Source organism: Thermobia domestica, chromosome 17 (assembly GCF_964235325.1).
Source record: "Thermobia domestica chromosome 17, izTheDome1.hap1.1, whole genome shotgun sequence".
NCBI classification, from domain to species: Eukaryota; Metazoa; Arthropoda; class Insecta; order Zygentoma; family Lepismatidae; genus Thermobia; species Thermobia domestica.
In genome coordinates, this window is record NC_137470.1 from 5,157,679 (window position 1) to 5,172,656 (window position 14,978).

The following is a 14,978-nucleotide window of genomic DNA, read 5'->3' on the forward strand; positions in this document are numbered from 1 at the left end:
TCTTTCTCTAGCGCCATATGAAATAATTAGACCATGCGACACCTTTACAATCAGAGCAGGATTTGGTTGCTCGAATTGTTGCTGCTGTCTGGAGCATTAGGGAAACGCCAAGAGTGTTTCAACGCGTCCACCGATCCCTTCGCCGCTGCTGTAATCTCTGTATTGAAGTGCTTGTTCGAAACTGAACATCTATCGTAGTGACAGTTCTGACAACCATCCTCTTTTCATTTCAACAAAACTCTCTTTTGTACCTTACTCACTATAACTCTCTTTGGTATGCAGTTCCGTTATACAATTTGGGGCCAGCCCCTGTTACAACAAATATCGCATGTGGAACGAATGTTTTGTTTCACGTCCGTCAGTTTAGAAACAAAAGAACGTACTGTAGTCGCATGTATGTGATATACTGATCGAAATAAATGTGCTGAAACAGTTAAGTGTATTTGTATTACTATTATTATTATTATTATTATTATTATTATTATTATTATTATTATTATTATTATTATTATTATTATTATTATTATTACACGTTCTCAAAAGCGTTGTGGTATCAGTAACATGAGCAGATCAGCAATCGGAATTTCTTTATCTTCTGTTACCTATCGGCTTGTGTTGTATGTATTTTTACATTGTAGTGACGTGTCGTTTCCAGTGAATTCTTGTACAACGTCTTTACTAGCACCTATTGAGGAGGTATGCAACCACGCAAAGTGATAATTACCTCATCCGCCATCTTTCAATCTGTGTGTATGAGTACTGACCTGTCATGTAGTATTATTTCCAGAGAGTGAGACGTCCTTTATATGGTCTTGTTCACTCAATTTAAGTCATAAAATGTTCGGGAATCCCTAACGTCCTTTGGAGAATCCCTTGCGCCGCCATTGCACAAATCTGAAAACTGCAAATTTGGATAGAGCAGGTTAGGATCCTTTGATGATATCATGCCGCATCACGTCTATGCTGTGTAGTTTATGTAATTTAACCCTAAAGTTTATTTTCTCACCCTTTTGCCAGCCTAAAACATGTAAACGACGCGGTTTACGCCCCATGTTTATTGGAACTTTTTTTGTTTGTTTCACTTCCAGGAACCACTCCCCTGCTTTTGTATATACAACGAATTTAGCGCCATACTATATATATAAACTAGCCCTTGGCTAGCTTGGGGCTCCGCCCCACACCCGCGCGTTTCCTCGGTCTACAGCCTCGCACCTCTTAAACCCACAATTATACTGAATTTCAAGTTTCTTTTCCTATTTCAACTATCTAAAATATAAGGTTTTGTATCAAAAGAAAACGCCTTTTTAAATAACATAGGGGTTTCTTCATCCCCCTTTAGACCCCTTAAAAATTAAAAATATTCACTTTTGTCAATTTTCCTGTAGGTTAGTCCAGGAAGGATACAAAAAAAATGAAATCTTTGAGTTTTACGTCCCACGGTTATGCCGGTTAGGCTAAAGGAGACGGTGGTTATGAGTAATGAATGAAACGGTGGAATGAAGAAAGTGGGAGGAAACGGGAAAACCCCGAGGAAACCCATGCACACGATGTTCGTCCACCACAAAGTCCACTTGGCGAGGGCTGGGATCGAACCCGGAACCCCAAGCACCAGAAGTGAACGCTCTACCACTGAGCCAGTGCAGGAAATCAAGGATCAATTCTCGTGTGTAGCTAGTGTGTTGCTAGTGCCACTTTAATCTGTAGGTTAATATAACACCAACAACACTAACCCTGAAGCGGCATTAACACGTACAGCTTACAGAAATCAGGATGGCGCAAAAGTCAAATTCTTTTAAGAGAAAATGCATGTATTTCTAAGAATAAAAATCAAACTATTGTTGAGAGTTTGCCTGGCCACAATGTGTTACACATTAGCGCCATCTGTATAAAGACTTCTGAATTACGGGTAACTGGTGGCGGCTGTAGGAACTAACGGAAGCAAGTAAGCAGAAGTTTGTTGTGCTACGTAGTGGTCCTTTGTCTTGTAAGTGACATGGCGGGTAAGATTACTATGGTAAAGAGAATCTGTTACAATTTTGGTACAAATTTGATAAAAGTACGGCTGATGTTCACAGAGAATTCTGCGCTAGATGTAGTGAAAGTCTGTTGGCAACACGACAACAATTACGTTTACAAGTTGAATATGAAATTTGAAACCATCGGTAGTGTTGCTGGTTCTCTACTGTCAGTAAGACAACGATCTTCACTTAGAGAAGAAAATGTGGAAGTTGTTGCGCAATCTTTTGTGAATAATTAACAGTATATTGTTGTTCTCTTACCTTTCTTCAGCAATAAAAACAGATTTTCTTACTACAAATATCATAATTTTGTTCTCTCCTAGAGGACACTGATCTTCGGGCCAACCTGTACTTAATGAATATTATTTGCTTCAAAATTAAACCAGATGAGAATGCTCCAAAAGCATGCCGGAACGAACTTAAAAAGAATTATGTTTTCTTATTAACTTCTACAGCTTTTATACCACTGGCTCTCAACCTAATTCCTTTCACGATCGCCATTTTGTCATATCCTCTAGCCACCGACACCTTTATAGTTTCTGGTTTCTAATAAGCTTGTGTGGGATTTTTAATATAGGCCCTACTTATTGCGGAGATCTCATGATATCCATCTATTTCTATAATAGCAGTAGAATATATTTCTTATATGTAGTGGGTACAGTAACTTCCCTAAAAGCGAATGAATTAGAAGCTAATGGATTGAAACCGATAAGTCCTTGCAACTGGTTTCCTGTAACGAAGACTTGGGCAAGTTCTGGCTGAATAGCGAAGAAGAATATCCTGGTTTGGTATCTGCTGCTTTAAAAGTAATAATTCCATTTGCTACATTGTACCTGTGCGAAAGTGTTTTTTTGTTCCACGATAAGCATTAAAACAAATACAAGAAATCGCTTATCAGTTGAAAATTACTTGATAATGTGCGTCACGAACATTAGCGTACGCAGGAATTTATTTCGGGGAGGGTCCAAACTCAATATGATGGTATTTTATATTAAAATTACAAAAAATGCCCCTGAAATTATTCTAAATTTACACAAAAGTCGAAATTTCGGGGGGGGGGGGTCCGGACCCCCAGGGCCAACCCTCTGCTTACGTCCCTGGTCACGAAGACTGAACAGAGCATTGCCGCACTAGTGAAATCTCACCATCCTTAGGTATCTCATTAGCTTTCAATTTTAATTTTATTTCAATATGCAGGTTTTGTTGCATTTGAATTTTTCTGCTATTTCAATATGCAGTTCTCATTAGTTTCATATCGTACATCTTTTATTTAAATTGATTTTTAAACAACTCTGCATTTGTTGGAAATGTTTAGTAGACCTATTTGTTGTTGTTCTTAACAATATGTATAAAAATAAAAAAAAAAAATATGCCTATCAGAACAAAATTCAAAATAATATTTTAATACCGGTATATTTTCCAGTATTAGATTCTAATTATATTTATCTCTTCCACTTATCCCATCTAACTTTATCGCGACCCCTAGGTTGAGAAACCCATCTATATACCAATTGTTCTATGTACTTTATTATTATACTCATTAAACGATTCTTATTTATAATTTCACTGAGTATCTACCAAATTTTTTCCACATGTTTCGTTTGAAAGTTCTGTTAAAACGTTCTACGATATGTGGTTTTACGAAGATACATGCACAAAATCGAGGCTCAAAATTGAAAAATTCGCAAAATATCATCTTTCTATGACAGTTCCCGATATATGACTCCTTAAATCTCCCGAAATTGGAACTTTTTTTTTTCAATATCTCGGGAACGGTAAGAGTGACGCGAAAAATTCCATCACTTTTTTTTTTTCAGATAGTTTTTGATGCCCTATCGAATGGAGGGCTCAAAATCGAGAAATTCGCAAATAACAGACACACACAGACAGACAGACATAGAGAATTCAGTAACGAACTTTTTAAGTTCGTTGAGAAAATATATGGATTATCGCCAACCATCAAGGAATTCCATATGACTGGCGGCGCAGTCATCGTTTGAAATACCATAAGTGTCTATATATATATATATATTTTTTTTTATTTGGTGAATTTTGCGTTTCACTATTGGGCTCTGTAGAGTGATTGAGAGCGTGTTCTCGTCATAAATCGAACGTAAGTGCTGTAATTGCTCAATTATTAAAGGAATCACATCTATCTTTCATGTATAGCAATAACGAATTGAAATTTATTTTATTCATTGATATATTTAGAGCAAAAGCTCTCAAATGAATATACAGACGAAATGCAACTTAAAACATACAAAATATCGATTTGTTAATTGAAATTTAATGTAATTTTAATGAATGTTGTACTAGATTCAAAATAATAAAAAGAAAAGAAAAACAGCAACTCGAACCAATTACCTTGTCTGAAGGTTACACAATGATTAATGGTGAAGCAATTCTAGTGAACCGTATATTCAGACTCATGGAAGTGTATAGTAGAAATTCTTCCTCATTTTTTTTCAAAAGTGACACACCACGCTCTCCAACTTTGCGGATGTATTTGTCTACATTGTTCATATGTATGTGTTTATGTCAGCGTTCAGGTGAAGAAAACTGGCCCACGTACCATAACGTAGGTGCGTCCATTAAGTCCGTGGGCCGCGGTGGCTCAATGGTAGAGCATTCACCTCTGGCGCATGCGATCCTTGGTTTGATCCCAGCTCGCATCAAGTGATTCTTGTGGTGGACAAACACCGTGTGCGTGGATTTTCTCGGGGTTCTCCCGTTTCCTCCCACCTTATTCATTCCATCATTTCATTCATTTCTCATCATCGCCGTCTCCTTTAGCCTAGCCAGTATAACCGTGGAACGGAAAAGTCACAAATTTCATTCTTTTTTTTTTCATTAAGTACGTAGCACAGAGTCACAATGAGTAGTTTCTTTCTCCTGTGATTCAAAAGGACGTAGGACAAATTGGAAATTAAGATACATTGAATTATGATACATAAAGTGAGTAAGTAAGACTTGTTACACAAATACACTGCTAGACTTTACAATACAAAACCAAAATTGTGAAGATGATGAAGCTCCAGATGTAGCAGACAGATTAAAGGACAATGCTAAATGATTACATCAACAGGTCCGTGAAATACGTGAGGGTTGTGATGGACAAAAACTGTGTAGCTTTTCTAGGGCTTGTCCCATTTCCTACCACTTTCTTCGATCCACTATTCTGTTTATTATCATGACCGTCTTTCTTAAACTCCTAGGACGTTAAACTTTATAAAAACGTGGCAGTATCGCGAGAGCTTAGCATAAATTCCAGAGGTTAATAGTGCCTGGGTCCGCGATAATTATCCTGAATGGCTGACACGATGAGACATGGATAGAATAACACATTGCATACTCCCATGTTGTGCCGTGCAGTGGGAGGAGAGGCGAGCCGGGCGACGGCCCCGGACGCCGATGTAAGGGGGCGCAAAATTCGGAAGGAGAGAAGAAGGATAGGAAAAAGAGTGGAAAAATTACTTACAATATTACTAGTATGTACTTAAATCCTCTTCCTGCTTTAGGAGTTTGTCCTATAATGTTACTCATGTTAAGAAAATGCATGTACACATGTATAAAATGGAAGGGAAAAAGTAATAAAAATTGCTCAAAATCAAGGAAAAGCAGGGTTTATTTTTGAAAATTTTCATACGTTTCACGCCAACCAGGGTGGTGCTTCGTGGCTGGTCTGTCTTCCTCCCTTATATGTACGGGGACGCCGTCGTATACTCCCGCTCCGAGCGCTGATTTTCCACGGCACGGCAGTGTTCCTGTGCTATACTAAGCCATGCATCTGCGACATTTTGCCATCAATTGCAGCTGGGGGGAGCCTGTGGTGTACAATCATGGACCACTCGTTAAACCGGTGAGAGATCGGGTGAACACACTGGTCAAGGAAGTTTGAAATATCGTATCAATACAGGAAGCGTAGAACGTTGCGTGCGAATTGTGGTAACGCGTTATCCTGTTGGAAATGGCTACATGCACGACCTGCAGTAGAGGAACACAAGTTAGTGCAACACCTCATTGTTGTACTGTTGGCTGTGCAAAGACCCATGAATGCATGTTAGATGCTACCAGGCACGAATACAATATAACATTTCGGGCAATCCATAGAATTGGATTGCATTTGAGTTCAACCGCTCTTTTCAGTTCAGAGAATACGAGGGTCGTCCAGAGCACCAGAGAATCAAGTCCTATCAGCAAGGTTGTGAGAAAAGGAGACATAACGTTTGTACGGTACGCTTCACTACATGAAAAAGGTTAACACTGTTTATTTTACATTATAAGAGTTGTTTAAAATATATGGATACGGATCTTTTAAACTCTGAAAGAAGCATCGGATACATATCTTAAAGATGAAGTACATTACTACGACAAAAGCCTTGCAGATTATTACTAAGCACGATGGGCCGAAGACTCGGGCGAAAAATTAGCCCACGTAATCTGTACTATTATTCTCCTGCTCAACGAGGCAAGGACTCTCAGTTCTAATAAAACTCAAATTTCCTATTATTTATTCAGAAAATGCCTAATGTAAGGATTTGCTTAAGTTGGAGGACTGAAATTCGGCATTTGAACTCTTAACGAAAAATACGGGAATACGTGACTCTACATTTTGGGTTTCACTTCGGAAGCGAGAAGGGAGCCAATTTATATCTGTGTATTTATACACTATGTATTTTGATCATTTACACATAATAAAGTTTAAAATTATTTGGATTATTCTCATATGTTCCAAAGCTCATACTTTCACTCGTTTTGTATTTTTTCCTAAACAACGTTTCTTTTGGCAATTCCAACACTGAAAAATGCGTTTACACTACAGTTCATAAGGTTTCGAAGCAACAGGCCCAGCATGTTGGAATCGTTCGCATTCGCATCATTTAATCAGATGCAATGTAACTCACTTAGACGTTGGAAAATTAGCATTCCGTTCCAGTGGAAACACATTCTAAATTGGTGCGGAATACTATTGAAGTAAATAATTAAAACCTATTATTTCACAAAATTCAAGAGGAAAAATATTTAGATTTTTTAAAGATGCAACAGCCCCTACCAGCCGGCTTGTCGCACTTATTCCTTTGGTCTGATATGTGTTCAGCTCATTGGTTCACCTCGCCATTAATGCTGTCTTTTTAGATCGGAGCTTGCTACTTCTTTCTTTCAGGTAGTTCCTCGAGTGTTATTACGACGCTAGGTGGACGCCACAATTCCAACACAATCTGGTGAGTACATACGCTCGTATGGTCTTTCTTCTGACCAGACCTGATATTGCTTATCATTACTTAATATCCTGCAACCAAGTCTCTACTCCTAACTTATTTAATTTGAAAATGTTATATCACTTAAATGTGTAAGTTTACATTTTCCCCGTTAGAGGCACCACATAAAGGTCTCATACCATCCCTGACCCACTCTGCCATCTGTTGAAGTAACGCTTAATTAATTGACATTTCCTACACATATACACAATGTAAATACATTGATAGCAACCAGGGTTGGCTGGTTTAAACCAAGATGGTTTAAACCAGCTGGGTTTAAAAAAAAACAACTGGTTTAAACAAAAAAATGCTTTGAATCGTGTGAATTCATGGTGACGTTTCCACATATCAAACTATCCGCATTACGTTTATCTACTTTTCACCTTTTAATCAAGGGGTCCCGTGTTCAATTCTCGCTCGAACCACAACCCATCTTTCAAGTGTAAACCAAGTAGTGATTCGAGGTGTCCCTCTAAGCAAAAGTCTTCTCTGTAATAACCTTGGTATTTCATAAGGATGTTAAGCCTAAACATACGAAATGAAACCAAATTATATATTTTTACTTGAATGAATGTCTGTTGTTTTATATACAAGCCAAGGTTGCTTAAATATATTGATAGAAATTGGCAAAATTTATCAACTGCCTACGTAGCTTCCAACATCAGCTTGGATTTGAGTTGGTTTTAATTTTATTGAATGATACCTACATACCAAATTTGTAATTTAATACCTCAGTTTTAGCGTAGTGATTATGATACGTTGACCTTAAAATTTTACATACAAATACATTCAAAGTAGTAACAGGATATTCCCAATGGCTAAGGCGGGAGTTTCCCGATTTATATATAATTCTGTATAATGTTTTACTTGTGTAATTGTTTATCTTTTTGTCCTTCTGAAATGACTCTTGACAATCATATAACAAGTAGGCCTATGTAAAGATCAGTACAATGTATTTTTATGAGGAATCCTTCGTGAGTGAGTCGGCAATCGCATTTGTGACCAATTAGTCCCGGTTTAGTGTCCAAATGGACAATTTCTCTTGGATGTAAGCCGAGAAGCGGTTTGCATTCTGCTTTAAGCTTATGTGACCCCTTCTAGCATAACCTTGTTGTTGCATAATAACACCACGGCGAAACAAACTAATTTCTGTCCATATCTATTATAAGTACATGGGGTAAATTATTTAAACAAACAAAAAAAAAAAAAACCTGGTTTAAGAAAAACCTGGTTTAAACAAAAAACTGTTTTTTTAAAAATAAAAACCATGGTTTTTGCCAACCCTGATAGCAACCTTAATTAATTTTACAGTAATTTCATGAACTAGAGCCTAAATTATGTAAAAAAAAAAAAAAAAAAAGCATTATTTTCGGGTATACGTATCTGTACAACGCTTCAAAGCTCTAGATATTATGGACGTGCGTGGGATTTTAGTTGCAAGATTTGACTAAAACAGACAAGAAAGTAACCCATTATTATTGTAAGAAAGAAGGAATAATGTAAAGTCACTGAAGTCAAGTTCAGTAACATACAGAGCAAAGAGAAAGTATTGTGTTTGTCTTTCAGTTTTCATCTTCCTGTATTTTATTAACATCCTAAAGTAGTGTTATACAATAAAAAGAAAGAAAAAGAAAATAAATTTTTCAGTTTAACATCCCACGATTATGTTGGTCAGCCTAAGGGAGACGAATGATTAAGAGAAAAGAATGATGGAAGAATGGGTAGAATGAGAATGTGGGAGGAAACGGAAGTACCCTAGGAAAACCCACGGACACGATGTTGTCCACCACAAACTTACTTGGCCGGGGATCGAGCCAGAGATAAGCACTTTACCGCTGAACCAGCGTGTTCCCCCAAAAAAGAAAAGAAAAGAAAAGAAGAAAATTTGTTAAGTACAGCTTGAAAGAAGTCAGGTACGAAAGCACAAAATATGCTCACATACTTTTCTGAGGAAAGAAAGGACGAAATACACACACACAGACACACACACACACAGAGAGAGAGAGAGAGAGAGAGAGAGAAAGAAAGAAAAGTAAACTATCAAAGTTTTCTTCAAACATATCACAAGTGTTCTCTGTGAGCACCTCACGTAACAAGGCACACATCAAGCCGGTAGTCTATTTTGTGGAGAAACTGGTAGCATGTTGCGGCCAATATATGAATGGGTACACAGGTCATTCAATGTTGTTGGAAGTGGTGGTACGAATAGCCTTCCCCGCAGATAGTCTCTCCGATATTTGGTACGGAAATGCCGTTGTACACTACTCACAGACTCGTTCACATGACAATCAAATACACAGAAAGATCTCTGTTCTCCAGTCAACGCCATTTTCCTTAACTCCTCGCTGCTGACTCCTAGCGGTAGAAAGTGGAAACACTGCATGGAAACTAAACTTTCAATATTAACCTTTCGTAGTGCGTGTCTCACAATAACATATGTTTATTAAATTTCTGAAATCGGATCCATAGTTTTGACTTGCCCTGTATAAGATTATAGTTGAAGTCTTGCTACACTGAATTGACTAAAAAAATAACTTCTTGGTAGGTGTAAACGTTTCTCCTCTTATACGTCTCGACAGGCCGTTCTATAGCACTTCCAATCCTTACGCAGAGCCTAAACTCCTACTCCTGTAGCCCACATAGCTTTGTACCGAATAGAGAATTTATTACACTCAGTCTAAACGATATAATGGAAAAACATTAAACTGAACTTATTTTTATGATGCGCACTTGTGTAATATTTAGTTCATGTTGAAATGAATTTTGTACGTTTCTCTTCCACTTTCTACCGCGTCTTTTGTGTGGGCTCAGTACAAAGTGTTTAAGTTTTACGACCTGAAAAGAACGCTGTTTGAGCGTAGGTGCAGGGCTGATGAGTAAAAATTGCTGCTCCACTAACCCAGGAGCTCACGAAACACTACAATATTTATAAACTTATAGAAGGTCAGAGATGCTTCATACGGACAGCGGATCGATTACTTTTTTTCCAAGAACTCCGTAAACTTTTATCTAACAACCGACAGAATGGGATTGTCCTAGACGAACATGTTACAAGCAACCGTAAATTTAACAAAAATGCATATATTTATCAAGCTAATGGAAACACCATGCACTATATGTAATAATTACTTACTAACACTGAAGATTCTTGTACTGGAATTACCTTGTTAGTTGATACTACAAAGTACGCGATGCATTGCAGTATGGATTTTTTTTTAATTTAACGTTCCGCCATTATGCTCCGAGACTAAGGGAGACAGTGGTAATCATGAATTAGATGGTGTAATGAAGAAAGTGCGAGAAAACAGGAGAAACCCGAAAAATCCATTATAAAGCCTACTTGGCGCGAGCTGGGATCGAACCAGGGACACTAAACACCAGAAGTGAGCGCTCTACCACTTTTTTTTTTAAGATCATGGAATATATTTAATATTATTTTGTCATTTTGTTTATAATTGAAACCAATATATTTAGTGACTGAAAAAAAGTATTGGTCAGTGAAGAGATCGAAACCACGACCTTCCCGTTATTAGCATGACGCTCTAACAAACTTTTTTCTAACAGTCATTTTTATTGCAAGAAATTATGTTAACAAATGTATATATAATAAAGAAGAAAAATTAATCACAAAATACAAAAGACACCACTACAGTACAATTGAAAATCAATCACATGAAGTAAACAAACAGAAAAAACACAACACGGTTAGTAAACAGCTGTCGGGTAGTGAGCAAACTGACGGAAGCTTAGATCTGAGGGCATTGTTTCAAAGGAGCACTGTAATCTAAAAATGTACATTGCTTGTGTCATCAGCTTATCTTCCGTAAGTAATAGGCCTTTGTGTGAATAGTTAACCATATTTATACTATTGTGTTTAGGACGTGGAGAATATTTAAAATGCGGTCAAAGAAAAAATGGCTCACTGTTAATAAACTGTGGATCAACACGAAGTATACGGGCTAAAATTTGTGTATAGCTACGCCACAGATGCTAGGTGTATGGAAAATAGCACTGAGCTACCGCAATAAATCAAACGTTAGTAGTGCAAAATAAAAGATCTTGAGAGTTTTATTTCCCACGATTATTCCGTGTAGGCTAATCTTGAGAGTTCGAAAGAGGACTAACCGTTTTGTCCCATTAGTTAGAGAAACTCAACAACGCCTTATATGTATCGAGAGTAACATTCTCGAAGGTGATGGTGGGATACATAACTCGCGGCAGGACATCATCTGAGAAGAGGAATAGTGGCGGACACCAACCGTAGGTAAGAAGACTTGGCTTGTATTGAAGAGGATTGTCAAAGAACCTTATGTTTTTAGAGGGAATGGCCACAACCAGTGGCACACCTACGGGGGAGAGATCCATGAGTCCGGAAGCACCCAAACTTGGTAAATCGACATATACTTACACATTTTCTTTACAAAACATCGAGAGAGGATTAGAAACTAAGGTTAGAAGGCCGATGCTTCTAGAGTTTCATCTGTTATAGAGGAGTGAGGCATGTGTGGTAATTTTAATACATGAAGTTGGCAACTGTGCAGAGTTTCAGCAACCTGCTACGGCGCTGATTGTAGGTAAACACAAATAGCGTCTCGTTTGGAAAAGTGGTCTTCCGAAGAAGTCCGATCAGTTATTTGATTTCTGTGGGCCGAACATGTAACCGCGGCTGGAATTCATTGGCAGCTAGTAGAGATTTAATGTCTCGTCAGCATGTAGAATGGTGTCGAAAGTTTGCGACTGGTAGAAGAAACGTCACCAACAAGGAGCGCATTGACCGATCCAGCACGGCATTAACAGATTTGAACACAACTCACGTGGAGTAGCTGATTCAGGACAGTAGGAGGATCATGTTACAGCATCTGATGGCAAAATGGAAATGTCGTTCGGAAGCGTTCCTAACATTATGCACGATATTCTTCAGATGAGGAGATAAAGCAGTTCGTTACAACGTGGCTGAATACGCAAAGACAGGATCTTTACCAGGAGGGAATCTTCAAACTCATCGCACGATAAGACAAGTGGCTCAACGGATACGAAAGATATGTCGAAAAATAACTTAATGTATGTACTATCTGTTGGCTGTATTGATTGTATGAAATAATTAGTGGTGGGCACAAAAACCGGTTTTTCGGTTTTTAGAAAAAGCGAAACCGGCTTATGAATATTTTCAGAAAACCGGTTTCGGTTTTCTCCAAAACCGGTTCGGTTTTTCACCTGATCCGGTTTCGGTTTTCTTGAAAGCCGATTCCGTTTTTTTTCAAAATTTGTTCTATTTCTGACCAGAATGGTGTTTTGTTGTTCTCCGGAAACCGAATCCATTTCCACAGAAATAGTTTTATGTGTTTTCGAAAAGTTTTCACCGAAACCAGTTTGGGAGAAAACCGAACCGGTTTTGGAGAAAACCGAATCCGATTACGGTGAAAAACCGAACCGGTTTTGGAGAAAACCGAAAAGACTGTTTTTCGGGTTTCGGTTTTTATAGGAACCGGTTTTCGGTTTTTATAAAAACCGTTTTTGCCCATCCCTAGAAATAATATATACACGTTTCACTTCAGGCTTTATAGCCTTATTTTCTGAACACCCCTCGTATACTTGTTTAGGAGAGAAATGATTGATGTAGGTACTCTTTCCTTACAAAGCAATTTAATTCTATCATTTCTGCTGATAATATAGGTTGCAATATTTGACAATTACTTATCGTTTTATCTCGACTGAAGAATAATAGATGTTCAATATTATATAGACGTAGTAACTTGTAGTATTGGACACACCAAACACTGGACCCATCCTAATAAAAAAAAATGTGTGTGAGCCTGGCCACAAGTGACTAGAGAATTCAATCATTAACTGAAATTACCTTTTCCAAAATCACAGTCCGATGAAAGCTGCACAACCTCAAGATCCGTGATTAGGTTTCAACTGCGAAACCTCCTACCACCACAATCAATGCTTTAGCACGAAGTAGATGGCGCCGTAACATAAACTTGGACTGTTGATGATTGAAAGTGAGCTTATGGTCCGGTGAGTGATTTTTACTTCCGAGCGAAGAAAGGAGAGAATAAACTATGGTGATCTTGAAAAAAAAAATCGAGTTCGAGATTTCAACAAATTTACACGTTTCATGGCCCATAAATATCGAGAAAGTGATTTTACGGCATTTGTTTGTCTGTTCGTCCTGATATACACTCGCCTAGAGACCATATCGATCAACACATAGCGACCAAATTTTAAACAAGATATTTATGAGATTCTCCACGGCAGTTTTTCGAATTTTTCCTACTCTTATAAATAAGGGTAGTTTACTGAAGAATGAAAATAAAAAAAATATGCTGTTTTCTAAAAAAAAAAAAAAGTCTCTAGTTGGATCTATCCAGCAAAAATTATTGCTAGCCAGTGTGTGTACAGTTTCCAGCAATTAGATGAAAATTGCGTCATTATACCATATATTGCCCAGCAAGAATTCTTACTGGATGTAACAAGAGCACACGCTGGACCGCCAAGGACCTCTAGATAGGGAATGGGTGTGATAATCTTGTACGGTAATAACACACCTTTTTTTTTTTTTTTTTTTTTTAAGAAAGAAACGACCCCTAAATATTACGGTAATTTACCGTGAAATATACGTTACCAAATTTGTTTCTAAACACGGTCAGTATTATTTCGCTTCTAAATATATGGTCTACCGTTTTTATGAAAAAACAGTGGCCCGTAAAATTTAGGGTAATCGGTTAGCAGCGAGAGTTGACGGTAATCGATCAGCAAATTTAAAGCGAAATTTTTTATAGTGTGGAACGTAGTTAAACAATAGAAATAGGAAGAAACAGACTTATGTGAGACAGATCTGGCCCGCGAGTGTAAATGAATATTGTATAATTTGTTTCTTTTGTCTTAACTCCAGGCGTAACAGAAAGTGTGAATACCTGAATATACCTGAATAATTATCATATACCTAAATCGAAATTTGCTTTTTAATTGCGAAAACATTTTTGTAAGATTTTGATTACCAAGATCATTTTGCAACGGAACTCCCTCGTAGCTATGTAAGCGTACACGCTTTTTCCGCGGAAGACCCGGGTTCGATCTCCAGCGGAAGCTCATGTGGTTTGGATTTTATCTTTCATATAGCCTCAATGTCGAAGAGACGCTGAAATCAAATCTAAATCTTATTCTGAAAGGTAAGCCTATTGGTACTGAGCCGATTTTTAGAAAAATATAAATTTCATATAGTTTTTTTTTTTAAATATTCGTACCTTAGGCTCTAATTGGCCTAGACATATGAAACAAGAAGCAGGATAGGAGAATATGACAAAGATTTATAGAATGTATAATAAGGGGGAAATAAATTGCACTGAAAAAAATTGTAGGTGGCGTACTTAAAAAGGTAGATTACATGAGTAATTCCTGTAGTTTTTGGACTTAACATACAGCAAACATATAACTGAAAATGCAAGTTTTATAATACTTTCCGTATAAGTGTTCCATCTATACGTACTTTCCGTATGAAACAATATAGGCGGTCAGGATCTCACATACAAATGGACGTATATAACATATAGCTGAGGAATGTAACATAAGTATATGCATACGATATACGGAAAACTGTTAGATTTCAGACATCCTGCAACGGCATGATGTAACATCTAAGGGCAGTGCGTATGTAACATATCGATAACGTATGCTCCATATTGATTTCTGTAGTAAC